Genomic DNA, 27,724 nt, shown 5'->3' on the forward strand with positions numbered 1-27,724 from the left:
CATAACAAACACATATAATCAAGAATCAAGCTCAAAAATCATCAAAACCCATTTTTACCCAAAACCCACTTTAAATCTATCAAATTCAATGATGTTTACCTTGTTTTGATCCTTGAAAACATTTGAATCTTATAAACGAAATCAAAAGCTTTGATCTTGCACTTTTGATTTTATGAATTTAAGGAGCTAAGTTGTGTTTAGGGTTTGAAATTTCTAAAAATGGTAAAGGAAGGAACGTACATGAGTATATATTCATTTAAGGGTTTCTTCACTATGAGGAAACCTCTTCCGTCTAACACACGGGTATTTGTCAGTTATCTAAAACACAATGTACCTCATTAAGTGGCCCTAACGAGGTCCAATTCACATAACGAAACCTGTTATGTGACCCTTGTCACAAAGCGCACATAACTAACTTATCAAATAAATATTAACTCATAATTATTAAAATCACTAATATTAATAAATTAATATAAACTACGGGTAAAAAGTCATTTACCGCTAGGCCCAATTCGAGGTTGTTACAGATCAGGCGTGAGATATGGATTCGTGTTGCCGCGGTGAATCAAGAACCCGGACGTGTTGTTGAAATCGATGAATCATCGGGTTGATGGTTTTATTCATCTAAAAACAATCGTACGCGTGTGTCTTAATTTGTTTTACTTTTTATTTTATTTTAATTATTGATTCTTAATGGAATGGTTTTATCTAGTTATTTATATTGTTTTATTTAGAATATTTATAGTCAAAATTGAATAATAAAAATGAAAATGAACACTGAAATGAACATTGAAAGACACCTTCAATCTCTCGCTCCTTAGTCAATTTATAATGCATCAAATGAATATTAAACGATACCTCATGCTCTTATGTCAAAAAGAACACACATATTCATTGCAGGAATTGATTGTTTTCATTACCGAATTTACTCAAACACACACACGTTCTGTCTCTAGTGATTTTGTAATAAAAATACTTCAGATTGTACAAATCATTTCAGACAAATAAACTATCTTGAAGTGAGAATTTCTAGCAACCAAATGAGCTAGAAATACAATATCCATATCCATGATATATGATTCAAAATCTCATATGTGATGGAGGACAATGACAATTCAAGTGGCGAAACAAAAAGTATAAATGTAAAGTTTTTTGAAATGTTAGGGGCAGTTGTCATAATTTATTGAGTTCTTGACTAATAAGTTGTGGTCCTATTTTCTTTTTTCTTTTTTTAATATTTTTTAAAAAATTCATCAAATACTGACAATATTGGCCTGTAATGGTGGAAAAATAAATGCTTGTTTTATTCTTAATGAATTTTGAGTAGTATACTCAACATCATTCACTTGTTATGCTATTGCATAAGCAACTTTATAACAGTTTGACTAAGTCAAGAGAATTTGTACTTCACCGAGTTGTAATATTGGATTGGCCGAGAAACAAGACAATTCATGAGCTTGGATAACGGGTAAAAATGTATTGATGACATTAGAGTATCGGGTGACTGGACGTTAATGAACTGACATTGAAGAAAAAGTAGGAAAATCGTTAAGTGTTAGTTTTTAGTGTATTAGAGAGAGAGAAAATATTTATTATTTGTTAGTATACTAGATTTAATAGTCCGTGCGTTGCACGGCAGATCTAAAAAATAGTATTCAAAGTCTAAAAAATAGTATTCAATGACGTCACCTTGGATAAGTATTTCCATTGACCACTTTTTGCGCTCAAAATTATCGCTACTTGAACCCATCATCTTAAAGATCAACTTCACTTCTTGTGTGCACTACTATTTTCGGTTTAGAGACCGCCTTGTTGAATAATAGTTACCTTGTAAACTGGTTCAAAGTCTTCTTTACCAATCTCATTAGTTGGATAAAAGCTATAAGTAGCTGATATGATTTAGTGCATACCAAAATAACTTGTCCGTAGTTCAAGTGTAGGTAACTCTATGACAAGGATGGTGAGTAGAACCAACTTGTATTCAAGAGTGTCGTTGAAAAGGAACACATACAAAAGCTACACATAGCAATTTCCACCCATTTAGTAACAATAATCTACTTGGGTCATGTTTATATTAAAATGGGCGACACTAAAGAAAAAATCAGGAACGGGCACAAACAGGTTGATAGTCTCCCATGATATTTAAATGGCTACAAACCCTAAATCGTTTTTTGGATCATTTTTGAAATGCTAAATTATTTATAAGTTTTTCATGAATATTAGCCAATAAGTGTTACATTTCAAGCCTGCGTAGACACATCCCAAGTTAACGCATTTTAGAAAGCACCAATTTAAACTCAATATCTTTTGCCGGTTACTTAACCACTCATTAAGAACATACATGGACACATCCCAAATTAAGAACCTACAATGCCTAAGTGAATTATATTTGCTTCCCCTTCGCACATGGACAGTCCACACCTACTGCACGAATACAATGGCTGAACAAATAAAAATACAATGATGTTAGCTTACCTAAAATTAGCCCGTAACATAAAGATCTCAACTTGCTACAGTTTAAACTAAGTAATAGATATATTAGGATTACTCACATATAAGGTAGATAATAAATGCAGTGCATCTCACTTCCAATCAACAAATAGACTCAAACGGGTCAAAGTGTCGAAAAAGTCAAAATTATGAGTTTTCATATTTATATTTAAATTGACAAACTGTTAATATACCCTAATATATTCACACATGGTCTAAAAGTAATATTTTGAACTGTTATTTGCCTTAAAGCTTTATCAATTTAAAATAATTAGACATTTAGTTTATCTATAGGATGGATGTTACGTAGAGATCTAGTAAGATACAATAGTATGCGGTAGGTGCATTCGTCCTTAGATTGCGATCGATCCAAATGCGATAAACTTTTGCTTCAAGTACCTTGTTATCATTTACTTTCAAGTCATCTATTGATAACGGATGTCCACCCTGTACAGAAAAAAATAAATTATAAACATAACTTGTAACAATACAAATTCATCTAATTTTTATAAAGGCTGCTGCTGCTGTTTACAGATTTTATGTATCATAAGACAGCTAACACTATATAGACCAACACTATAATAACCCTAATACATTGCAATGCCTTTACAAATCCATCCTGCTGCCATCTACTGATTTCAGGGGCAAGGTGGTTGTTGATCTCCTTTAACTGAAACACATTACAAACACCAAATACCCGTTTAATTCGCTAGTTACGATAACCAAATATGTTAGAAGCAAATAACACGAGCTAAAAAACCATGGTTCATGTGAAGGTGGAATACCTTAGAGCATTAAATAAGAAAGTTAATTCATACTTGTGGTCGTCGAAGCGATCTCGATGATCACGAGAATATGATCTGACCCGTTCAGCCGTTCTTCAAACCAAAAATTGGCATCACAGTTAGTATATATATTACCACAATCTCCTATATCGTCATAAAAATTGAAACACTTGCTTGGCAATAAATAAGCATCAAAAGATACTCAGAAATTAAATATAACAAATAATCATGATAACATATGTACATTAAAAATATAACAATGCTAGCAATTCAAGAAATATATGAAGGAGTATACCTTCATAATTGAAACTCTTAAATAATTATGCGAAGGAAAACAACATATGAGCATCGAGCCTATATAGAGTTGGACAATAGCAAAAGCTTTTATCACTACAAACAAACATAATATTAAATGAGCAAATATGAATGAGAAACAAAATATAGGAAAACAGAAAGACAATGTCATAAAAGTTATAGAAAACTTAGATTACCATTAGATGTGGAATCATCGGCTGGATCGGTTCCATTATTGACATATAACTGAGGAGTAAGTAGATAAGAAGCAGAAGCATCAAACGAACCATGAACATAAGATGGTTGAGAAGAGCTGGCACTTCTCATACGATTACGATACCGAGAAAAATCTCTAAGTATTATTAATCAACAACACGACATTAATAAGAAATCATAGCCCACAACAACAGATATGCAACAGTGTATGTTATGAACAGTCGTCAAACATTTGCTCAATATGAACTAAAAAACTGGAGAACGAAATACATATATAACAAATACTTGCCTGACAACGTCGTAACTACAAACGACGCTAACAAAGTCCAGTGTGCACCTATAAACATTAATAATAAAAGTTTAGCGAATGAAAACAGAATACAGGAGCAGTCATCGAAAGTTAAGCGGTGGATTTTAGTAACAAACAAATAAACCCTAAAATCAACAATAAAAACCTTACGGAACACCTCAGGCTCGCGGAATGTGACGGGCGGTCGGACGTGGTGATAGGGGCAAGCAATTGAAGCGAGAATCTGGCGATGGTGGATGGTGACGGAAGGTGAGGGAGTTATGGTAGCGACTAAAATTAGGTTAAAGATGGAGATCTCCTTATGGGGTTTTTTTTTTTTTTTCTGCGTGATTTTCGACATGGATTATTGGTTGATTAATTAGTGTTAATTGTGGTTAATTAGCAATTTTACACGTCAGTTTTTTTTATTAAGGAGTAATTAGGGATTGCACATTGGATTAACCTTCATGATTTATAAGAGGTTATAGATAGATTATAGATAGATAGATAGATATAGATAGATAGAAGATAGATAGATAGATGATTTATCTTTTTATTTAAATAAAATATTTTCAATAAACTAAATCTATATCTATCTATCTATATTATATATAACTAGAAAAAAATTCGACCGCGTGTTGCTGCGGTTGTATTCAACGCGCGGTCGAATTTGTATATACATTAACTTTTTTTTAGAAGTGTCTGAACGTAGTTAGTTTTGTTTTTATGATAAAATTATTTCGAGTCGCACGGTGCTAGCGAAAAATTTAACTCGCAGTGAGCAGGAAGATACGGGTTGTCGTTGTGTTTAACGTTTTTTAAAAAGTGTCCGTTTTGAACGTACTTTTTATCATTTTGTTCATAAAATTATTTCGAGTAAGACGGTGCTATCGAAAAATTTTAACTCGCGGCGAGCGGGAAGATATGGGATGTCGTTGTGTTTAGCGTTTTTTAGAAAGTGTCCGTTTCGAATGCAGTTAGTTTCGTTTTGTTGACAAAAATATTTCGAGTTTAACGGTGCCGGTGAAAAAATTTAACTCGCGGCGAGCGGGAATATACGGGCTGTCGTTGTGTTTAGCATTTTTTAAAAAGTGTCCGTTTCGAACGTACTTTTTATCATTTTGTTCATAAAATTATTTCGAGTAAGTCACTGTCGTCGAAAAAATTTAACTCGCGGCGAGCGGAAAGATACGGGATGTCGTTGTGTTTATCTTTTTTAAAAAAGTGTCCGTTTTGAATGTAGTTAGTTTCGTTTTGTTCACAAAAATATTTCGAGTTTAACGGTGTGGTCAGTGAAATTTAACTCGGAGCGAGGAGAAAGATACGGGCTATCGAAGTGTTTGGGTGGTTTTAATTGAGGGAGTTGACGTTTTACCCCCTGGAGTTCAGGGAAGCTTTTGTATGTTGGTTATAGTTAAGGGGGGTGTTTTGCATTTTTTGAGTGGAACTTTGGATCAATGTCGTTTTGACCAATTTTTGGGCGGAGGTGGGGGCAAAATGACCAAAACTCGCGTGTATTTTAGTATATAGGGAAATAACAGAGTCATCTTCACCTAATCATTTCAAAAAAAAAAAAAAAAATGATACATAAATGACCATTAGATTAACAAGGATCTTTCAATTTCATCCTTTAAATTAAGTGATCACTCAACAATTGTCTCTATCCTCAATTTCAATAGTTTTTTCAAAGAAGAATAGCATATGCAAAAAAATAACAAAACGATTGAAAAATTAAACCGTCTCTCTCTATCTCTGGAAAATCATTACGCTACAGGAAGCTTCCTACAAAATTAATCTTTAAACAAAAAATTACGCATCGAAGATTAGGGTTCTAAATTGGATCTGTGTTGAAATCGATCATCTTCATCCCCAATTAACAATACGATCATCGGCGATAGATGATGTCGTAATCGTTTGACGAAATTTATTACCATGTGTATCATTTATCTTTTGAAGGTCTAGGATGAAGATCAGAGTTGTAGCAAGCGATGTTTGAAGAGTCCAATATTCATGATACAAAACCCTAAAAGTGATTATCTTTCTCATTTTTATATTTAAAGCCATAATTTGGTTGAAATATAGATGGATAAATTAGCTGTTTTTATATCGGTTTTTCTTTTTTTTTTTTGAACGACAATGTTAGTGGGTAGTCTCACATATTCTCACAGGAGGAAACCGAGGCCCCCACCCTTAAACCCTCCCATGCGGGGCAGGCGGATGGAAATCCACAGAAAACCCCCTGCCGATACTCGAACCCGGGTATCTCTGGAACCCATGAAGCATGGGTACCAATGAAGCAAAGCCCCATTTTTATATCGGTTTTTATATAGGTTTTAATTTAAGTTAGTACGGACTGAAACCAACTCTGGTTTATCCTATTGCGTATTTGATATGTTTCCGTGTTATTATCGATTTATAGTAACCAAAAATCACGTTGCGGTTCTATTGATATTAAAAGTTATTACCTTTAGCCGGTGCTTTCTAATGTTTATGCTCTTGTGATTAAAGTAAGATTTTTCAGGGTAACAAATTATGTAGATTCTGTTTTCATTTCAGGTTTTGAAGGCATGTGAAGGAAGGGTAATCTCATTATACTCTCCATCATTTTGGTGTAGTAAAATATGGTGGAGATTATAAGTTGCTAGACCATCAATCAAGATTGATTTATACCTGTCAACAAAGGTACGCAATTGCCCTGCATTCGAGATTTCAATTAATATCTACGATTATGTGAATGTGATGATCTTTTGGACCGGAAACTTTCAACCTCAATAGCATTTGGTTAGTTTCAATATTTTAATGTGAGTTCACCTGTTAATGAAGATAATTGATGAAATTTAGTTCATTCCTTTAAGAAGTCTCTTGGTGTATATATTTAGAAAATGTATGAATCAATTAGATTTTTTAAGGTACTATGTTTAATACCTTACGTTCCATTTTTAATGAGTTATGGTTTGAATTTTCAGTTGATCACCTCATTGTATTTAATGACCTCACCAGCCAACGATGATGAGATTGCTATACAACAAAGTTTGCTATTTAATGACGATTTCAAGGTACATACATCTTTATATTCTCCACATTCACGTTTCATTGTTTATTTTTGTCTCTCGAATAATATTTAGCGTAGTAGTTTAATCTTAAGCTAACTTTTTTATGCTGTTGTAGAGTGGTGGATAATTCAAAACATGAATAACTCAAAAGTTATGATTCGGAAATAAAGAAAGGTGTGATGGGTTATAAGTGTATATCATTTTGGTTTCATCTTTTATCTTAAAAAAGTGACAATGGTGACGGGTCAACGCATTCAAAGTTATGATTCGGAAATAATACTTTCTCACGTTATGTAGATATTTTCAACTTATATATGCTAATTTTGTCTACATATCGACTTCGCGATCCAGTGATTATATAAGTTGGACTGTTTGCACACTCGGTAAAAAAGAAAAGCGAATTACCGGCTGATCCCGAGGAACCAGAAAATCCATCCTCTTCCAAAGCAGATAAGTGCATTGCTTCCTTGATAATATCAAGAATGGGTGACATCGTGGGGCGTTGAAAACAATATATTGAGCGAGTAAATTTTATATTAAAAACCATTTATACTGCGTCTATGATTTTAGTTATTTTTAATACTTATTTGGAATTGGAATTTTCATTTTGCGATATGTCCTTTTGTTTATACTTTTTTGCTAATTACTTATTAGTTTGTTCCAGTTATTGTAATGATATGTTGAAAGTCAGTTTGACTTTTATTAGTCAAACTATTTTCTCCTCATTTGCAATTAGCGGGATTAAATCACTCACGCGATCTGTAGTTGCATAACTTGCTTCTAACGAGAAAACCCGGACCAATACGAAAGCATGACCGGTAAAACCCCCTATCCGCTGCCTCCATAACGCAATGAGCGAAAAACGACCATAATTGAGTGGATTTACACGGTCACTCAGAAATGATCTAGTAAGCAAGGATCTTTGATATCCAAGAGCCCTAACATGTGTCGGTATCTCTAGATCGTTTCTGGTCCAATAAAATTGATACAGTAATATTTCACCACTTTATATAAATCATTGATTTATAACTCAAAGAACGCGACGAAAATTGTATATTGTAGGAATGTCTAAACTCATAACTCTTAACTCTGTTGAGTTAAAGTAAAAGCCAAAAGCCCACAAACATTGTAGATCCAAATGATCTCGCCTAACAAAAACTCAGAAAAAGGCCTACCCTTTTCTAGCCCAACATTAGTTCTTAAAAATAAATTAATGATTGTATATTGTATATTATACATTATACATTACGAATTACTCCGTACGATATATAATAATGGCCAAGAATTAATATCCCCTACTTTAAATAACAAATGTATAACATCCCGCATTTTTCCATTAAATTATTTTAACGCCCGTCTTTTTATTTTAATAATATCTTTCGTATCTAGATTCGTATCCTCCGTTAGCTAACGTTCTTAATATTTCCGTTATTGGATTGTAACATCTCCCGTTTACTCTCGCGTATTTAAAATATTTCGTTTAGGTAATTCACGCACCCGCTTCAAACTCGAGGGACTAATGTTGCCAAGTGGGCAAAGAATTGACTAGGTCAACTAGTCAAAGTGCTTCTCCTCCACTCAATCATTCATCCTCCTTTTTCTCCTATTACTTTCAACTTTTCTCTCAAACACCAACTCAAGGATTCATATCTAAAATCGATCTAGGGAGCTAGCAACAAAACAAATTACATATTTGGAATCCTTGCATTTTCCTCTTCAATTCCATACCAATTTCATCTATTTTGGGTAACTTTCTAAAAACACTAAATTTCTTGTTCTTGATGTTTTTAATTTAAAAGTGTGTTAATTAGTGTTTATGGCTCGAGTCTAACATGAATATATGAATTGTATGCTCGATCTTGATGTTTTGGAGTAACTAGCACGAACTTGAAAAGTGTGTGTTAAATCTTGAGTTTTGGATGATTAAATGTTGTTGTTATATTAAAGTTCATGTATTAAATGTGTTACTAGCATCATTAGCTTCAATTTGATGTGTAGGTCGATTAAGAAAACTCCACTAACATGATTATTGATCATGTGATTTTGGTTAGGGTTTGATTGACTTAAATATGAACTTTTGATGCATTGAATGCTATGAAATGTTGTTAGTAAGTGTTTAGTTGTATTGTATGTTTAATTACCTTCGAAACGGCATATCGCATGTGTAAATTGGTGATCATGCATATTTTAACCGTAGGGTTTAATATGCCTGCTCAATACATAAAGAGGGGTTTAAGGATCTTAGAACGTGGCTCTCCGGTCCGGCTACCGTGAATAACCCTGGCCGACATGATGATGTCGGCGGGGTGGCCAAGTGATTAAGTCCACCTCCGAGAACGGTCGTCGATCAAGAGGCCCCAAATAAGGTCGTAGGTACTAGCTTACAAAAGACTAACCTGTTAACCTTGAAAAGATGCTGAATGATGCTGTTTTACGTAATGTGTATCGTATGTGATGGTTACGTAATGTGCCGTGTGTGGTGAATGATGATTAGGGTTTGTATTTATAGGCAAACCCTAATTCTAGAACCGTCCCAGATCATGATAATCTCATCCATAACTGACTCCCCCGAATCACGGATATAATTATGGAAAAGATATTTACTTGACAGCTAAGCAACCGCCGTACCGGGAACAAAGGCAATCGCACGCCGCATACCGCACACAAGAACACGCATACGCACAATAATGATTGCCCGCATACATATGTGGTGCGCCTGCGGGTTGCGGTATCATTAATTGGATTCCTGAATCATGAAATGCATTTTAAGAACTTGAAACTTTGATTATAAACATTTAACGACCATTCGACGAGGTTTAGTTGTATTCCTCGTTAAATTACCTTTCCAACGATATAAGATACGTGTTCTAAATGTTTACGGTTCATGATTTATGGTTATTTGAAGTTTGGTTAGTGCATATCACAATTTGCAGCCACCAGCTGCTGAAAAAGGGCACTTCGCGATCGCGAAGTTTGGGCTCGCGGTCACCAGATGCTGAAAAAGGCCACTTCGCGGTCGTGAGGTTTGGACTCGCGGTCGCGAGATTCTCCCTGACCAAAGTCAATTTTTGATTTTTGCAATTTCGTTCCCGCTTACTCGCAACTCCGTTTAACATGAAATTTTGCCAACATGCTTATATATGACTACGTTTTTATGTGTAATGGTCGGAAACCCGACCCGATCCCGTTGACTTTGACTTTGACCAAGTTTGACTTCTAGTCAAACTTAATCAAACTCTTATGCAATCGTTCTAACTTGCGTTTATACTTATATCTTGCATGAAACTTGACAATTTGATTCACATGCTATATAATCGAGTCGTAACGAGCCATAGGACTAATTGAACAACTTTGACCAACCGTGTTTACCGTTATTGATACAACCTACATGTTTAGGTCAAGACTATAACTCGTTCTTGCACACGTTACTTTGTGAAGTACTTTATTTAGTCGTGCACTCAAGGTGAGATCATAGTCTCACTTTTACTCTTTTAAACTTACATTTGGGATGAGAAAACATAAACGTTTCGTTTTACAAAGTGAACACAAGTACGAAAACAAACATTCTACGTACGAGTTAGAACAAAAATCCTCAATTCGATTATCATTAGTTACACTTGCCGGGTGTAAGCGAGAACTTATGTTGTATGGCCATATGGGCTTGACAACCCTCATTCGAACGGTTCGCTACCGTTAAGCGAATGAAATATATTTTCGAGAAACAGTGTATGTTCTAACACTATTGTGTATAGGGTAAAAGAGAAGTTAAACCTTGATAATTGGGTGCTCGTGATATCAACTTTTAGAATGTATTACTATTATATCAACGTTGCAAATCTTATGGTTCAACTTACTTACTTACTCATTTACTTACTAAACCTATGATTTCACCAACATTTTCGTTGACAGATTTCTATGTTTTTCTCAGGTCCTTGAACGTTAAGTGTTACATGCTTCCGCACGCTATTTTTGATACTTGCTTGGATGTCGAGTATACATGCATATTTGGAGCGTCTTTTGACATTATCTTAAATTGTGTCGCATAGGTTTCATTTGTACTATAAAATGTTGTAATGTATTTGGTCGTGAACTACCTTGTAAACTTTGAAACATCCTCACTTTTGAAATGAATGCGACATACTTTTGGTCAAACGTTGTTTTAAAGACTTACGACCACGTAACGGGACCTAAGTAGTCGGCGCCGTCAATGACAATTTTGTCAGGTCGCTATAGATGGTATCAGAGCGTTGGTTGTAGGGATTTAGAGTTCATTGGTGTCAACCCCGAGTCATAGGGTACATTAGTGAGTCTAGACTACAACCGGCATATAGACTTGAAGTAGGAATTACTTGACTACTTGTGCATTTATACCCGAACTCTTTCATTTATATCTAACTCATATTCCATACTAATCTCACGTTGTTGATTTGATTGACACGCCATCTTGACTTTATGAGGTAATGTTAAATGCACATGTGAATTAGGATAATATAATTGCCGGGATTATATTATGGTGATTCATGTGGACATTCTGACATTACGATATAAAGAATTTAAGGCGAGTCAAGGAAAATTTTCTCTTTATCTTTATTCCATATCACGATTAGTATTATTGAGAATACTAATCAACGATATTCTTGTGTCTTAAAGGAACAATGCTTCCTCGCCGAGCCCCACGACATGAAACTCCTGAACAAGCTCTTGAACGAATGATAGCCACCGCCATAGATGCGGTCATGGCCGGTCACTCCAATAACAACAACCACAACAACAACAACAATGGAGCCAGTAATTCAAACGAAGGGTGCTCCTACAAGAACTTCATGGGGTGCAAACCTCACACTTTCGATGGGACCGGGGGACCGGTTGCTCTCACTCGATGGTTTGAGCAAACAGAAGCCGTTTTTAGCATAAACGGTTGCCGGGACCAAGACAAGGTCAAATATTTCACCCACACTTTCGTCGGTATCGCTCTCATATGGTGGAATACGTATGTGCAATCGGTGGGTACCGATGAAGCCCACGCTCTCTCTTGGGCCGACTTAAAAGAAAAGATGATCACCGAATACTTTCCACTCGAAGAGACCCGAAGGCTCGAAAACGAGCTAAGAAGTTTAAAGGCGGTCGGAAATGACCTCAAGGCCTATAATCAACGATTTTTCGAGCTAGCCTTGATGTGCCTAAACCTTGTGAATCCCGAGTCTCTAAGGGTTGAACTTTACATGGATGGTCTCCCTAAGAGCATCAAACATGGGGTAATGTCATCCAAACCTGTTAACGTACAAGAGGCTTTAAAGATGGCCCGTCAATTGATTGAAACGGTGGACGAGATTGAAGTGCTGGTGCCAAAGGCCGAGGATAAATTGGGTGGCAACAAAAGAAAATGGGAAGCCACTCAATCAAGCAACTACAACAACAACTTCACCAACAAGCCTTTCACCTCCGACGGCAAGAAAAGTTATGCCGGAACCCAACCTTTTTGCAACAAATGCCACAAGCATCATTTCGGTGAATGTGGCAAGCCATTTTGCCACATGTGTCAAAGAAGTGTTCATGTGGCCAACTATTGTAGAAGTGCCGCCCCCGTCGCCCAAAAAGTGCCCAATGCACACAGAACGTGTGTTTGTTTCGAATGTGGCCAACCGGGCCATTTTAAGAATGCATGCCCAAAGAAGAAAGACAACCCCAATGCACGCGGTCGAGCTTTCAACATTAACACCGAGGAAGCCCGAGATGACAATGAAATAGTCACGGGTACGTTTCTTCTCAACAACTATTATGTTTCTTGTTTATTCGATTCGGGTGCCGATGAATGTTTTGTATCCAAGACTTTGACTCGTACTCTTTGCACTCCACCACTCCCCCTAGATACTACTTATGCCATTCGAGTGACCAACGTAAAACTATTGCGTGCCGAAAAATTCTATCGGAGGGTGTACGTTAAACTTATTGGGTAGATAATTTGAATTTCGACGTGATACCTATAGAACTAGGGAGCTCAAAACCTATTCGTTAAGAAGAAAATGTTTCCCTACGAATGTGTATATATTAGCGTGAACTAAATAAATTCCGATTTAGAACCGATATCCTCTTCCCCGTATCAATAACCTCTTGATCAATTACAATGATCTCGTGTGTATTCCAAAAATCGACCGCCATTCCGGTTATCATCAATTGAGGGTTAAGGGAGAAGGTATCTCCAAAACCACTTTTCGAACTCGTTACGATAGTTATAAATTTCTTTTAGTGTCGTTCAGTTAACCAAGGCTCCGTCCGTATTCATGGATCTTATGAATCACGTATGTAAACTATTCTAGACAAATCCATCATCATATCCATAGGTGATGTCCTAACCTATTCAGAAAGCGAAGAAGAAAACGAACAACAACTCCATCTTGCGCTCGAGCTCTTGAGAAGAGATCAACTCTATGCCAAATTCTCCAAGTGTGAACTTTGGTTGAACGAAGTCCAATTTCTAGACCATGTTGTTGGTGGTCAAGGTATTAAAGTAGATCTCGCAAAAATCGAAGCCACACGTAATCGAGAAACCCTCATGACTCCGACTTGTATTCGTAAAATCTTGGATCTCGCCGGTTATTACCGAAGATTCATTTCCGACTTTTCTCGTATTGCTCGTCCTTTAACCTCGTTAACTCATTAAGGGAAAGATTTAAACCTTTCCATGTCCGTACCTTGAACGTGATTATTCACACCCACCTTACTAGCCAAATTCGTGTAGCACAAAATGGAACTCAAATATGGAAATATTTCTACGTGAACGCCTGAAAGGCATACTCTCTCGACTCGAAATCAAGGAAACTGAAATTCGTTATTTTGCACGAAGAATTTGAATACTTAATTATGGACCCGATCAATCTTCTCATCACCACGTACCGTGTTACATAACTCTGTTATTTCACTATTACCGTCTGATATTACTGGGACCCAAGATAACACACAATCCAAGGATACCTCTTTCTTCTTCGAGTTATCATCCTTATGCTTCTGATATACGGCCAACTACTACTCAACTCCGAACTATACAACTACGTGTACTAACTCGTTCCCACCAAGTCTCAACATTTGGCCACAAGATGCGCGATATGGCTACACCGAGGTGAAAACTCATCCTATTCTAAATCCTCATTTCACTCCTATCTTTTTCGCTCGTACTTCCGTATAAGGAAACCTCTTATCTAAATTCTCAATGAAGAGAGAGACTCTTCACGTATTACTAGTATTCACCACGAGGCTGAGTAGCCCTGACGAACGTTTTCAGTAACCGATAAGAAACTCGTCCCAACAAACGTTTTCGAGCCCTAACTAACTTGTTCAAACATATCTTAAAGAATTCTATTCTAACACGGTGTAAAATTGTCAATTATCTTGGATCAAAATACTCGTTTCACTTCTAGTTTTACAAGAAGCCTTGGGAACACGTTTAGACATGAGTACCGCGTATCATCTACAACCTGACGGACCAAGCAAACATACGCTTTGAATCTTGGAAGGACATGTTACAAACTTGTATTGTTGCCTTTAGCCGATCCCTTTTACAATGATAGCTATCATTCGAGTATTAGCGCCACACCTTTTTCGAAACTTTATATGACCGCAAATGTCGTTCTCCTATTCGTTGGGCTGAAGTAGGTGACAAGCAAATCACCGGATCCAAAGTCATTCAAGAAATAACTATTAAGATCGTTCAAGTCCGAGAAGGGCTCAAGACGGCCCGTAGTCGCCAAAAGGGCTATGCCGACGTTAGACGTAAACCTCTCGAACTCCAAGTGAGTGACCACGTAATATTGAAAAGTCGCACCTTGGAAAGGTGTAATTCGTTTCGGGAACGGGAAAAGTTAAACCCGCGATATTGATCCTTTTAAAATCTTAGGGCATATTGGACCCGACACATACCGTTTGGATCATCCAACTCGATTAAGTTTCTGTTCATCCTACATTCCATGTAACAAACTTAGAGACGTGTCCTGCGGAACAGGAACGTGTTATTCTTCTAGATAAGCTTACTATTGATGACAAACTCCACTTCATAGGAGAACCGGTTGAAATTATGGATCGTAAAACCAAACCTTAAGACAACGTAAAACCCCGACTGTCTAAATTTGTTGGAATGCCAAAAGAGGACCAAATGAAAAGGAAGTACCTTCACTCATTCATAGAATAGACAACGCAAGGTCTCGAGGAAGAGACATCAACTATTACTTCCAACTATAACATCCCGCATTTTTCCGTTAAATTATTTAACGCCCGTCTTTTTATTTTAATAATATCTTTCGTATCTAGATTTGTATCCTCCGTTAGCTAACGTTCTTAATATTTCCGTTATTGGATTGTAACATCTCCCGTTTACTCTCGCGTATTTAAAATATTTCTTTTAGATAATTCACGCACCCGCTTCAAACTCGAGGGACTAATGTTGCCAAGTGGGCAAAGAATTGACTAGGTCAACTAGTCAAAGTGCTTCTCCTCCACTCAATCATTCATCCTCCTTTTTCTCCTACTACTTTCAACTTTTTTCTCAAACACCAACTCAAGGATTCATCATCTAAAATCGATCTAGGGAGCTAGCAACAAAACAAATTACATATTTGGAATCCTTGCATCTTCCTCTTCAATTCCATACCAATTTCATCTATTTTGGATAACTTTCTAAAAACACTAAATTTCTTGTTCTTGATGTTTTTAATTTAAAAGTGTGTTAATTAGTGTCTATGGCTCGAGTCTAACATGAATATATGAATTGTATGCTCGATCATGATGTTTTGGAGTAACTAGCATGAACTTGAAAAGTGTGTGTTAAATCTTGAGTTTTAGATGATTAAATGTTGTTGTTATGTTAAAGTTCATGTATTAAATGTGTTACTAGCATCATTAGCTTCAATTTGATGTGTAGGTCGATTAAGAAAACTCCACTAACATGATTATTGATTTTGTGATTTTGGTTAGGGTTTGATTGACTTAAATATGAACTTTTGATGCATTGAATGCTATGAAATGTTGTTAGTAAGTGTTTAGTTGTATTGTATGTTTAATTACCTTCGAAACGGCATATCGTATGTGTACATTGGATTCCCGAATCATGAAATGCATTTTAAGAACTTGAAACTTTGATTATAAACATTTAACGACCATTCGACGAGGTTTTTATTGTTTTAAATGATGAAATTGATTGATGATATGTGTTATATTATTCCTCGTTAAATTACCTTTTCAACGATATAAGATACGTGTTCTAAATGTTTACGGTTCATGATTTATGGTTATTTGAAATTTGGTTCGTGCATATCACAATTTGCAGCCACAGCTGCTGAAAAAGGGCACTTTGCGATTGCGAAGTTTGGGCTCGCGATCACCAGATGCTGAAAAATTCCACTTCGCGGTCGCGAGGTTTGGACTCGCGGTCGCGAGATTCTCCCTGACCAAAGTCAATTTTTGATTTTTGCAATTTCGTTCCCGCTTACTCGCAACTCCGTTTAACATGAAATTTTGCCAACATGCTTATAAATGACTACGTTTTTATGTGTAATGGTCGGAAACCCGACCCTGTTGACTTTGACTTTGACTTTAACCAAGTTTGACTTTTAGTCAAACTTAATCAAACTCTTATGCAATCGTTCTAACTTGCGTTTATACTTATATCTTGCATGAAACTTGACAATTTGATTCACATGCTATATAATCGAGTTGTAACGAGCCATATGACTAATTGAACAACTTTGACCAACCGTGTTTACCGTTATTGATACAACCTACTTGTTTAGGTCAAGACTAGCACTCGTTCTTGCACACGTTACTTTGTGAAGTACTTTATTTAGTCGTGCACTCAAGGTGAGATCATAGTCCCACTTTTACTCTTTTAAACTTACATTTGGGATGAGAAAACATAAACATTTCATTTTACAAAGTGAACACAAGTACGAAAACAAACATTCTACGTACGAGTTAGAACAAAAATCCTCAATTCGATTATCATTAGTTACATTTGCCGGGTGTAAGCGAGAACTTATGTTGTATGGCCATATGGGTTTGACAAACCCTCATTCGGACGGTTCGCTACCGTTAAGCGAATGAAATATATTTTCGAGAAACAGTGTATGTTCTAACACTATTGTGTATGGGGTAAAAGAGAAGTTAAGCCTTGATAATTGGGTGCTCGTGATATCAACTTTTAGAATGTATTACTATTATATCAACGTTACAAATCTTGTGGTTCAACTTACTTACTTACTCATTTACTTAATAAACCTATGATTTCACCAACGTTTTCGTTGACAGATTTCTATGTTTTTCTCAGGTCCTTGAACGTTAAGTGTTACATGCTTCCGCACACTATTTTTGATACTTGCTTGGATGTCGAGTATACATGCATATTTGGAGCGTCTTTTGACATTATCTTAAATTGTGTCGCATATGTTTCATTTGTACTCTAAAACGTTGTAATGTATTTGGTCATGAACTACCTTGTAAACTTTGAAACATCCTCACTTTTGAAATGAATGCGACATACTTTTGGTCAAATGTTGTTTTAAAGACTTATGATCACGTAACGGGACCTAAGTAGTCGGCGTCGTCAATGATGACTGTGACGACCCGGAAATTTCTGACCAAATTTAAACTTAATCTTTAATGTTTCCGACACGATAAGCAAGTCTATAAAGTTGAATCTCAAAATTTTTGAACTAATTTTATATATTCAATTACCCTTCGACTACTCCCGATGATTCACGAACAACCATTTATTAATGGACATGTGTATAAATATATATATACAATAAATTGGAATATTAATTTTTAGAATTAAATATATAAATAACTTGCAACATGTATTTAAAACGTGTTTATGAATATTGAATGTATGTATATAATTTCAAATGAATTAAGTAAACGATTGTAACATTTGATTATTGATTCGATTAATATTTAGTTAGGTTACTTAGAACGTTTAAGAAGTTAAAATAAACGTTGGCGCATAAATGAATTATATCAAATTAAGTTCTAAAGCGTAAACGTTTGGTGATATAATATTTTCTACTATTTAAACGATTTTAAATATATATATTGAAATATAATTAGTTTTGAGAAACTAAACATTATATTATATTTCAATTTTATATATATATATATATATATATATATATATATATATATATATATATATATATATATATATAAATTTATATTTCTAAATGAATATATATTTTACAAAAAATGATAAATATTAACATAGTTATAAAACGTTTAGATTTTTAAATAATATTATTAAATATATATTAATAAACAACGAGAAGTTGATTTAAAGAAGCAAATGACCAAAACACTCGAACGATCAAGATACACTTCGGGTAACATAGTTATTGATAATTTAAGTCTATATTTTGACAAAGGTATGAGTCACGAAACCTAAAGTACAAGTTTTCTAAGCGTACGAAAGGACGTTCGAAAATCCGGAACCGAGACATAAACCGAGTATCAACGTACGGGTCAACGGACCTAAAATTACAAGTCAACTATGTACATGAATATAATATAATATATATATATATATATAATTAATATAAATTATATATATATATATATATATATATATATATATATATATATATATATATATATATATATATATATATATATATATATAATATGTCGACAAACAAGAAAACAAAAAAAATTGTGGGCTGGATTTTGGGGCCATGCGATCGCATGGGAAATAGGCATAAAACCCATGCGATCGCATGGGGGTCAGGAATCAGAATTCTTCTATAAATAGCTCAGTTTTCTGCCGAGTCCTTTACAATTCATTCTATTTCTTTCTCTCAATATTTATATTTATTATTATTATTATTATTATTATTATTATTATTATTATTATTATTATTATTATTATTATTATTATTATTATTATTATTATTATTATTATTATTATTATAAATCTTATTATTATTATTAGTATTATTATACATAAAATACTACGACGAGGTCATGAGCAACTTATTTTCAAAACAAGCTTTTCGAGCGGGATAGAGCTAAGGAAATTATGAGTTATAGCTAAGGAGGTGATGGGTATTATTCGGGGGTATTGCTCGTAAGGTCAAACTAGTGTTTATCATTTCCGTTGCGTCTACGTACTTTCCTACAATATTGAATCACAATATTGATACGTGAGCATTCACATCTTATCTTTTATATATTAATAGTGTATCCATGTCTAGTGCTCGAGTATATATCTTTATGCATGCTTGTATGCTGTAATTTTGTCGTTGAATAGTTTATGATGAATCACGAATTTGATACATATGCTAATGATATAAAGTATATGATATGCATGTTTTTGGAAAGCTGGCAAAAAATTATTAACTTTTCATTTAGAAATTGCGTGATTTCGATGAACGGATTAAAAGATATGGTCAACTGAATTATGTTTGACGTTAATTAAAATTGTGTTTGAAACTGTAAATTAATATTTAAACAAGTTGTCTATGAGATTGATAAATTTGATTTTTAGATATTACTAATCGAATAAATGAATTTCTATATAAGGCACGTCTCGTCTTGTTGAACAATTGTCAAAGTTGACTGTCTTATCATGTTTTAAAGCTTTATAAACACTATAATATGATTTTACAAGTATTGAAAAACTATGTGAAATAATAAAATATTTCCGATTGCCATGATAATTCAAATATAATATAGCTCCTGAAATAAATAATATTTTGAGTTTGATAAACTATAAATTCGTTCAATTATCAAGACTTATACTATGATGATAAACATGTATAGATTTAAAGATCATATTGGGCCAGGTTGACTTTTGAGATGACTTTTGTTAACTTTTGCATGTCGGTCTCGAGCATTAGGATTGTGATACACTATGACCCGACCTAGCTTGTTAGACATGTATTGACCAACATATGTTCTCTAAGTTGAGATCTACGGTTATTTTGCATTCCGAGTTTCGATTACATTTCGGTGAATGACCTTATGTGCTGCTAAGGTGAGTTTCATTTGCTCCCTTTTTAAATGCTTTTGCAATCTATATTTTTGGGCTGAGAATACATGCACTTTATTTTAAACGCAATGGATACAAGTACATACTTAATTCTACACTGAGTTTGAACCGAAAATTCCTTGGATTTGGTAACTAGTAACTGCCGGTTATAAGAACTGGTGGGCACGAGTAGTTGTATATGGATCCATAGGACTTGACATCCCCGTCTGTTCCAGGTATAGAAACCCTAGCCTGAACTATAAAATAGATGTATGCTATTTGAGTTTAGTACATGTTGGTTTGCGTGTATTGTACATGTTGGTTGCATGTATGTTAAAACAGGGGTACTTATTATATAGACGTTAAAGTTTAGTTACCAGGGTGTAGTGACCCGAACTTTTTCATGTTTATATATATTAAATGAAATTGATATTTATATGATTAAGTATTTCCAACATGTTAAGCAATCAAACTTGTTAAGACTTGATTAATTGAAATAGGTTTTATATAGACAATTGACCACCCAAGTTGACCGGTGATTCACGAACGTTATAACTTGTAAAAACTATATGATGTCATATATATGGATATATATATATATAGTTAACATTGTATTATGATAAGTAAACATATCATTAAGTATATTAACAATGAACTACATATGTAAAAACAAGACTACTAACTTAATGATTTCGAAACGAGGCATATATGTAACGATTATCGTTGTAACGACATTTAATTGTATATATCATATTAAGATATATTAATACATCAAATATCATGTTAATGTAATAATTTAACATCTCATTTGATATAATAAACAATGGGTTAACAACACTTAACAAGATCGTTAACCTAAAGGTTTCAAAACAACACTTACATGTAACGACTAACGATGACTTAACGACTCAGTTAAAATGTATATACATGTAGTGTTTTAATATGTATTCATACACTTTTGAAAGACTTCAAGAAACTTATCAAAATACTTTTACTTAACAAAAATGCTTACAATTACATCCTCGTTCAGTTTCATCAACAATTCTACTCGTATGCACCCGTATTCGTACTCGTACAATACACAGCTTTTAGATGTATGTAGTATTGGTATATACACTACAATGATCAGCTCTTAGCAGCCCATGTGAGTCACCTAACACATGTGGGAACCATCATTTGGCAACTAGCATGAAATATCTCATAAAATTACAAAAATATTAGTAATCATTCATGACTTATTTACATGTAAACAAAATTACACATCCTTTATATCTAATCCATATACCAATGACCAAAAACACCTACAAACACTTTCATTCTTCAATTTTCTTCATCTAATTGATCTCTCTCAAGTTCTATCTTCAAATTCTAAGTGTTCTTCATAAATTCTATAAGTTCTAGTTTCATAAAATCAAGAATACTTCCAAGTTTGCTAGCTTACTTCCAATCTTGTAAAGCGATCATCCAACCTCAAGAAATCTTTCTTATTTATAGTAAGATATCTTTCTAATACAAGGTAATACTCATATTCAAACTTTGATTCAATTTCTATAACTCTAACAATCTTAGTTCGAGTGGAAATCTTACTTGAACTTGTTTTCGTGTCATGATTCTGCTTCAAAAACTTTCAAGCCATCAAAGGATCCTTTGAAGCTAGATCTATTTTTCTCATTTCCAGTAGGTTTATCCACAAAACTTGAGTTAGTAATGATGTTCATAACATCATTCGATTCATATATATAAAACTACCTTATTCGAAGGTTTAAACTTGAAATCACTAGAACATAGTTTAGTTAATTCTAAACTTGTTCGCAAATAAAAGTTAATCCTTCTAACTTGACTTTTAAAATCAACTAGACACATGTTCTATATCTATATGATATGCTAACTTAATGATTTAAAACCTGAAAACATGAAAAACACCGTAAAACTGGATATACGATGTCGTAGTAACACCGCGGGCTGTTTTGGGTTTGATAATTAAAAACTATGATAAACTTTGATTTAAAAGTTGTTCTTCTGGGAAAATGATTTTTCTTATGAACATGAAACTATATCCAAAAATCATGGTTAAACTCAAAGTGAAAGTATGTTTTTCAAAATGGTCATCAAGACGTCGTTCTTTCGACTAAAATGACTACCTCTTACAAAAATGACTTGTAACTTATATTTCCGACTATAAACCTATAATTTTTCTGTTTAGATTCATAAAATAGAGTTCAATATGAAACCATAGCAATTTGATTCACTCAAAACGGATTTAAAACGAAGAAGTTATAGGTAAAACAAGATTGGATATTTTTTGATTGTTGTAGCTACGGGAAATATTGTAACAATTCTATACAAATCATATCCTAGCTAACTTATATTGTATTATATATGTATTCTAATATATTATGTAATCTTGAGATACCATAGACACGTATGCAAATGTTTTAACATATCATATCGACCCATGTATATATATTATTTGGAACAACCATAGACACTCTATATGCAGTAATGTTGGAGTTAGCTATACAGGGTTGAGGTTGATTCCAAAAATATATATACTTTGAGTTGTGATCTAGCCTGAGACGTGTATACACTGGGTCGTGGATTGGGTCAAGATATATATATATCAATTTATTTTATGTATATCTAACTATGGACAACTAGTTGTAGTTTACTAATGAGGACATCTGACTTAATAAACTTAAAACATTAAAATGTATTAAAAATATTGTAAATATATTTTGAACATACTTTGATATATATGTACATATTTGTTATAGGTTCGTGAATCGACCAGTGGCCAAGTCTTACTTCTCGACGAAGTAAAAATCTGTGAAAGTGAGTTATAGTCCCACTTTTAAAATCTAATATTTTGGGATGAGAATACATGCAAATTTATAAATATTTTATGAAATAGACACAAGTAAATGAAACTACTTTATATGGGTGAATGATCGAATCCGAATATGTCCCTTTTTAGCTTGGTAGCCTAAGAATTTGGGAACAGACCCCCAAATTGACGCGAATCCTAAAGATAGATCTATCGGGCCCAACAAGCCCCATTCTGGAATTTGGAATGCTTTAGTACTTCAATTTTATCATGTCCGATGGGTGTCCCGGGATATTCTATATGCATCTTGTTAATGTCGGTTGCCAGGTGTTCACCATATGAATGAATTTTATCTCTATGTATGGGATGTATATTGAAATATGAAATCTTGTGGTCTATTATTATGATTTGATAATATGTAGGTTAAACCTATAACTCACCAACATTTTTTGTTGACGTTTTAAGCATGTTTATTCTCAGGTGATTATTAAGAGCATCCGCTGTTGCATACTAAAATAAGGACAAGATTTGGAGTCCATGCTTGTATGATATTGTGTAAAAACTGCATTCAAGAAACTTATTTTTGATGTGATATATTCTTAATGTAAACCATTATTTAATGGTGGTGTGTAAACGGCATATTTTAGATTATCATTATTTGATAATCTATTTAATGTTTTTTAAACCTTTATTGATAAAATAAAGGTTATGGTTGTTTTAAAAATGAATGCAGTCTTTGAAAAATGTCTCATATAGAGGTCAAAACCTCGCGACGAAATCAATTAATATGGAACGTTTATAATCAATATGAACGGGACATTTCGGTTGGTATCCGAGCGTTGGTCTAAGAGAACCAGAAATTTGCATTAGTGTGTCTTATCGAGTTTGTTAGGATACATTAGTGAGTCTGGACTTCGACCGTGTTTTCTTTAAAAACGATCCTTAACAATTTTGTTGGAAACTATATATTATTAACATGTAAATATTATGTGATATATTAACCTCTTAATGTGTTTGATATTATGTGATAGATGTCTACCAATAGTACAAATCCCATCGACTCACCTAATAATAATGAAGAGTCGAATATAATTTGGGAAGATTCACAAATTCTCGAAGAGGAACCGGAAGAAGAGGAACCGGAAGAAGAGGAACCAGAAGAAGAGGAATCAGAAGAGGAGGAACCGGAAGAAGAAATATTGATACCTACGGTAAATCGATTAAATAAAAGAAAATCATCAATCAACGGACCAAAGTTAAAAATGGTCAATGGTGTTTCCGCCGAGGAAGCAAAATATTGGAAAGATTACCAATTTTCCGATGAATCGGATCCCGATGAGGATTCCGATGATGTTATAGAAATTACCTCGACCCAATTTAATAAAGCGAAAGAAAATAATAAGAGAAAAGGTATAAAAATAGAGAAACCCGATTCCAACCCCGATGAACTTTATATGTATCGGCAACATCCGTATTTCCTAAAATATAACAATAACCCGGGAACCTCTAAACCACCAGGTTTTTCTAAACCATTGTGGAAAACGACGGCTCATATTAGAGGAACATCATATATCCCTAGAAAGTTAGGAAAACGAACCAAGTCCGAAGAAGAAGAAACCAGTGATTCAGATTAGAGGGTTGTAATCATGTTGTGTATTATATGTATTGTAGTGTGCTTGTACTTTTATGTTCTATGTAAAAATTGCTTGTATTGTTTGTTAATTATCTTTTACGAATCTAATCCTTGTCTATTTTACAGTATAAAAACACAAAATAGACGTTAAGGATAGACAACCAAAAATTTTAGAAGACCTACCAGGAGATATGATTGATGAAATCTTGTCTAGAGTCGGGCAGAATTCTTCAGCACAATTAGTTACGGCAAGATTAGTTTGTCAAACGTTTGAAAGACATTCCAGGCATGCCTTAGTATATAAAAGGCTTTCCTTTGAAAGATGGGGTATATCACATTGGGGAGACTTTAAGTTACGCCAAGTTTTCTTTAAGGCATTTAGTGCGGGAAACCCAGATGCAATTTTACGCTACGAGTTACGAACCTATTTTGACTCAACATATCTCAACATAGGACTCCGTTCTTTAGAAAGAGCTTCTAACATGCAACATAAAGAAGCATGTTATGCTTACGGGTTAATAATGTTCGCTTCTAATCAAATGAAGAAAAAGAACATTAGGTTGAAACTTTTAAATAAAACATTTTCACCAGTGACGGACTCAGTAGTTGGGGTAAGAAACAAGGTTTATAGATTGCTACGAGGCTGTTGGGCATTACGAAACCCTCGTCCTTTTGACGACATAACAACATGTTGCCTAGCCAATGGTCATAACGGTTACTTTCCACAAGATCAAGGATAGGAAGTCATCTTAGTAAAACCAGAATGCATGACTTGTTTTTGGACTTATGAATTACGTGTCTTTATTTCCTATGCTGAACAACTTGCGTATTAACTAGATTTTTCTTCAAAACTGTCCTGTATCAAAGTGTACTATATTTCATGTTATATGTAGTATAGCGAAGTTGTAAGTTTGAAGAATATTTGTATGTGATATATTATTATAATCAGTTTTTCATATGGAATTGTAGTAGTTGAATTGTATATTAGCTACTAAGTATGAACTTAACGGGTAGGTAGTACCCAAATTTAAACTTATAAAACGCTAATATGAAGAAAAAGCTTTTATAAATGAGTTCATATTATGCTACGAAATACTATTGACTACTCTTAATATTCTGTATGATTAACTCGATTCAGTTGGCTATTTTGAAGGAAATGACACCGGCGACTCGTCAGAATTTGAACATGAGCGAGGAAGACTTCCGTGTTTTCTTTGCAGCAAACATAGCCGCAGTACAGGCTGCGATGCAAAATAACAATAACTCTGGATCTAGCAGTGGAACTAATTCCACAAGAAATCGTGTCGGATGCTCCTACAAAGAATTCACTGCCTGCAAACCTTTGGAATTTGATGGAACCGAAGGACCAATTGGATTGAAACGGTGGACCGAGAAAGTTGAATCGGTGTTTGCCATAAGTAAGTGTACTGAAGAGGACAAAGTTAAGTACGCTACGCATACCTTCACAGGTACTGCGTTAACGTGGTGGAGCACCTATCTTGAACAGGTAGGACAAAATGCTGCTTATGCACTACCGTGGTCGACATTCAAGCAATTGAAGAACGAGCAGTACCGTCCTAAAAACGAAGTCAATAAACTCAAGGTAGAACTTAGGGAGTTACGAACACAAGGGTTCGACATTACCACATATGAACGACGATTCACAGAGTTGTGCCTATTGTTTCCAGGAGCGTTCGAAGATGAAGAAGAGAAGATTGACGCGTTTGTAAAAGGGTTACCAGTAAGTATTCAAGAAGATGTGAGTTTACACGAGCCCGCTTCCATACAAAAGGCAAGTCGAATGGCTTATAAACTCATAAATCAGATTGAGGGAAGAATTAAAGAGCAGACGGCCGAAGAAGCCAACACGAAACAACTCAAGAGGAAGTGGGAGGAAAACGGTGACAAGAGTCACCAGAACAACAACAACAACAATTACAACCACAATCGCAACAACTATCCCAACAACCGCAACAATAACCGTAATCCTAATAATAACTACAACAAACATCCCAACAACAACAACTACAACAACCGTTCCAACAACAATAACAATCTCAACAACAACCTCAATAACAACAACGGCAACAAAAACCAAAAATGCCAAAGGTGTGAAGAGTACCACCAGAATGGGTTCTGCACGACATTTTGCACCAAGTGTAAAAGAACTGGCCATGGTGCGAAAAAGTGTGAGGTCTACGGACCAAAGTTTAACAGAACTAAAGGAACAAATAGTGGGGAAACAAGTAATGCCGCCTTTGTTTGTTATGGATGTAGAAAAACGGGCCACATTAGAAGTAATTGCCCGAATCAGGGGAATACTAATGGGCAGGGCCGCGGAAGAGTTTTCAATATTAATACGGCAGAAGCGCAGGAAGACCCTGAGCTTGTTACGGGTACGTTTCTTATTGATAATAAATCTGCTTATGTTTTATTTGATTCGGGTGCGGATAGAAGCTATATGAGTAGAGATTTTTGTGCTAAATTAAGTTGCCCATTGACGCCTTTGGATAGTAAATTTTTACTCGAATTAGCAAACGGTAAATTAATTTCAGCAGATAATATATGTCGGGATAGAGAAATTAATCTGGGGGATGAAACGTTTAAAATTGATTTAATACCAGTCGAGTTAGGGAGTTTTAATGTAATAATTGGTATGGACTGGTTGTAAAAGGTGAGAGCAGAGGTCGTTTGTTACAAAAATGCGATTCGCATTGTGCGTGAAAAAGGAAAACCTTTAATGGTGTACGGAGAAAAGAACAACGCAAAATTAAATCTTATTAGTAGTTTGAAGGCGCAGAAACTAATAAGAAAAGGTTGTTACGTCATTCTAGTACACATCAAGGAAGTTAAACCTGAAGAAAAGAACATCAGTGATGTTCCTGTCGCAAAAGAATTTCCCGATGTATTTCCGAAAGAATTACCGGGATTACCCCCACATCGATCCATTGAATTTCAAATAGACCTTGTACCAGGAGCTGCACCAATAGCTCGTTCTCCATACAGACTCGCACCCAGCGAAATGAAAGAATTACAAAGTCAATTACAGGAACTTTTAGAGCATGGTTTCATTCGACCAAGTACATCACCATGGGGAGCTCCTGTTCGGTTTGTTAAGAAGAAAGATGGTACATTCA

General features: G+C 34.6%; 2 long non-coding RNA genes across 5 annotated transcripts; one reads left to right on the top strand and one right to left on the bottom strand.

Moving 5' to 3' along the window:
- Nucleotides 1-2,649: 2,649 nt before the first annotated feature.
- On the bottom strand, nt 2,650-4,424 carry LOC139867411 (uncharacterized). 4 transcript variants are annotated; one of them, XR_011765832.1, is made up of 6 exons: nt 4,246-4,424; nt 4,075-4,122; nt 3,767-3,921; nt 3,571-3,665; nt 3,276-3,368; nt 2,650-3,160 (listed from the first exon to the last, which is right to left on the bottom strand). It is a non-coding gene; the product is annotated as an uncharacterized lncRNA (long non-coding RNA). The 4 variants fall into 4 exon arrangements; XR_011765831.1 differs by having other exon boundaries at nt 4,241-4,424; XR_011765830.1 differs by having other exon boundaries at nt 3,767-4,122.
- A 2,265-nt stretch (nt 4,425-6,689) lies between these two features.
- On the top strand, nt 6,690-7,787 carry LOC139867689 (uncharacterized). Its single transcript, XR_011765917.1, has 3 exons — nt 6,690-6,756; nt 7,041-7,130; nt 7,243-7,787. It is a non-coding gene; the product is annotated as an uncharacterized lncRNA (long non-coding RNA).
- The last annotated feature ends 19,937 nt before the right edge of the window (nt 7,788-27,724 follow it).

The sequence above is a fragment of the Rutidosis leptorrhynchoides genome, chromosome 9, assembly GCF_046630445.1.
Source record: "Rutidosis leptorrhynchoides isolate AG116_Rl617_1_P2 chromosome 9, CSIRO_AGI_Rlap_v1, whole genome shotgun sequence".
NCBI classification, from domain to species: domain Eukaryota; kingdom Viridiplantae; phylum Streptophyta; class Magnoliopsida; order Asterales; family Asteraceae; genus Rutidosis; species Rutidosis leptorrhynchoides.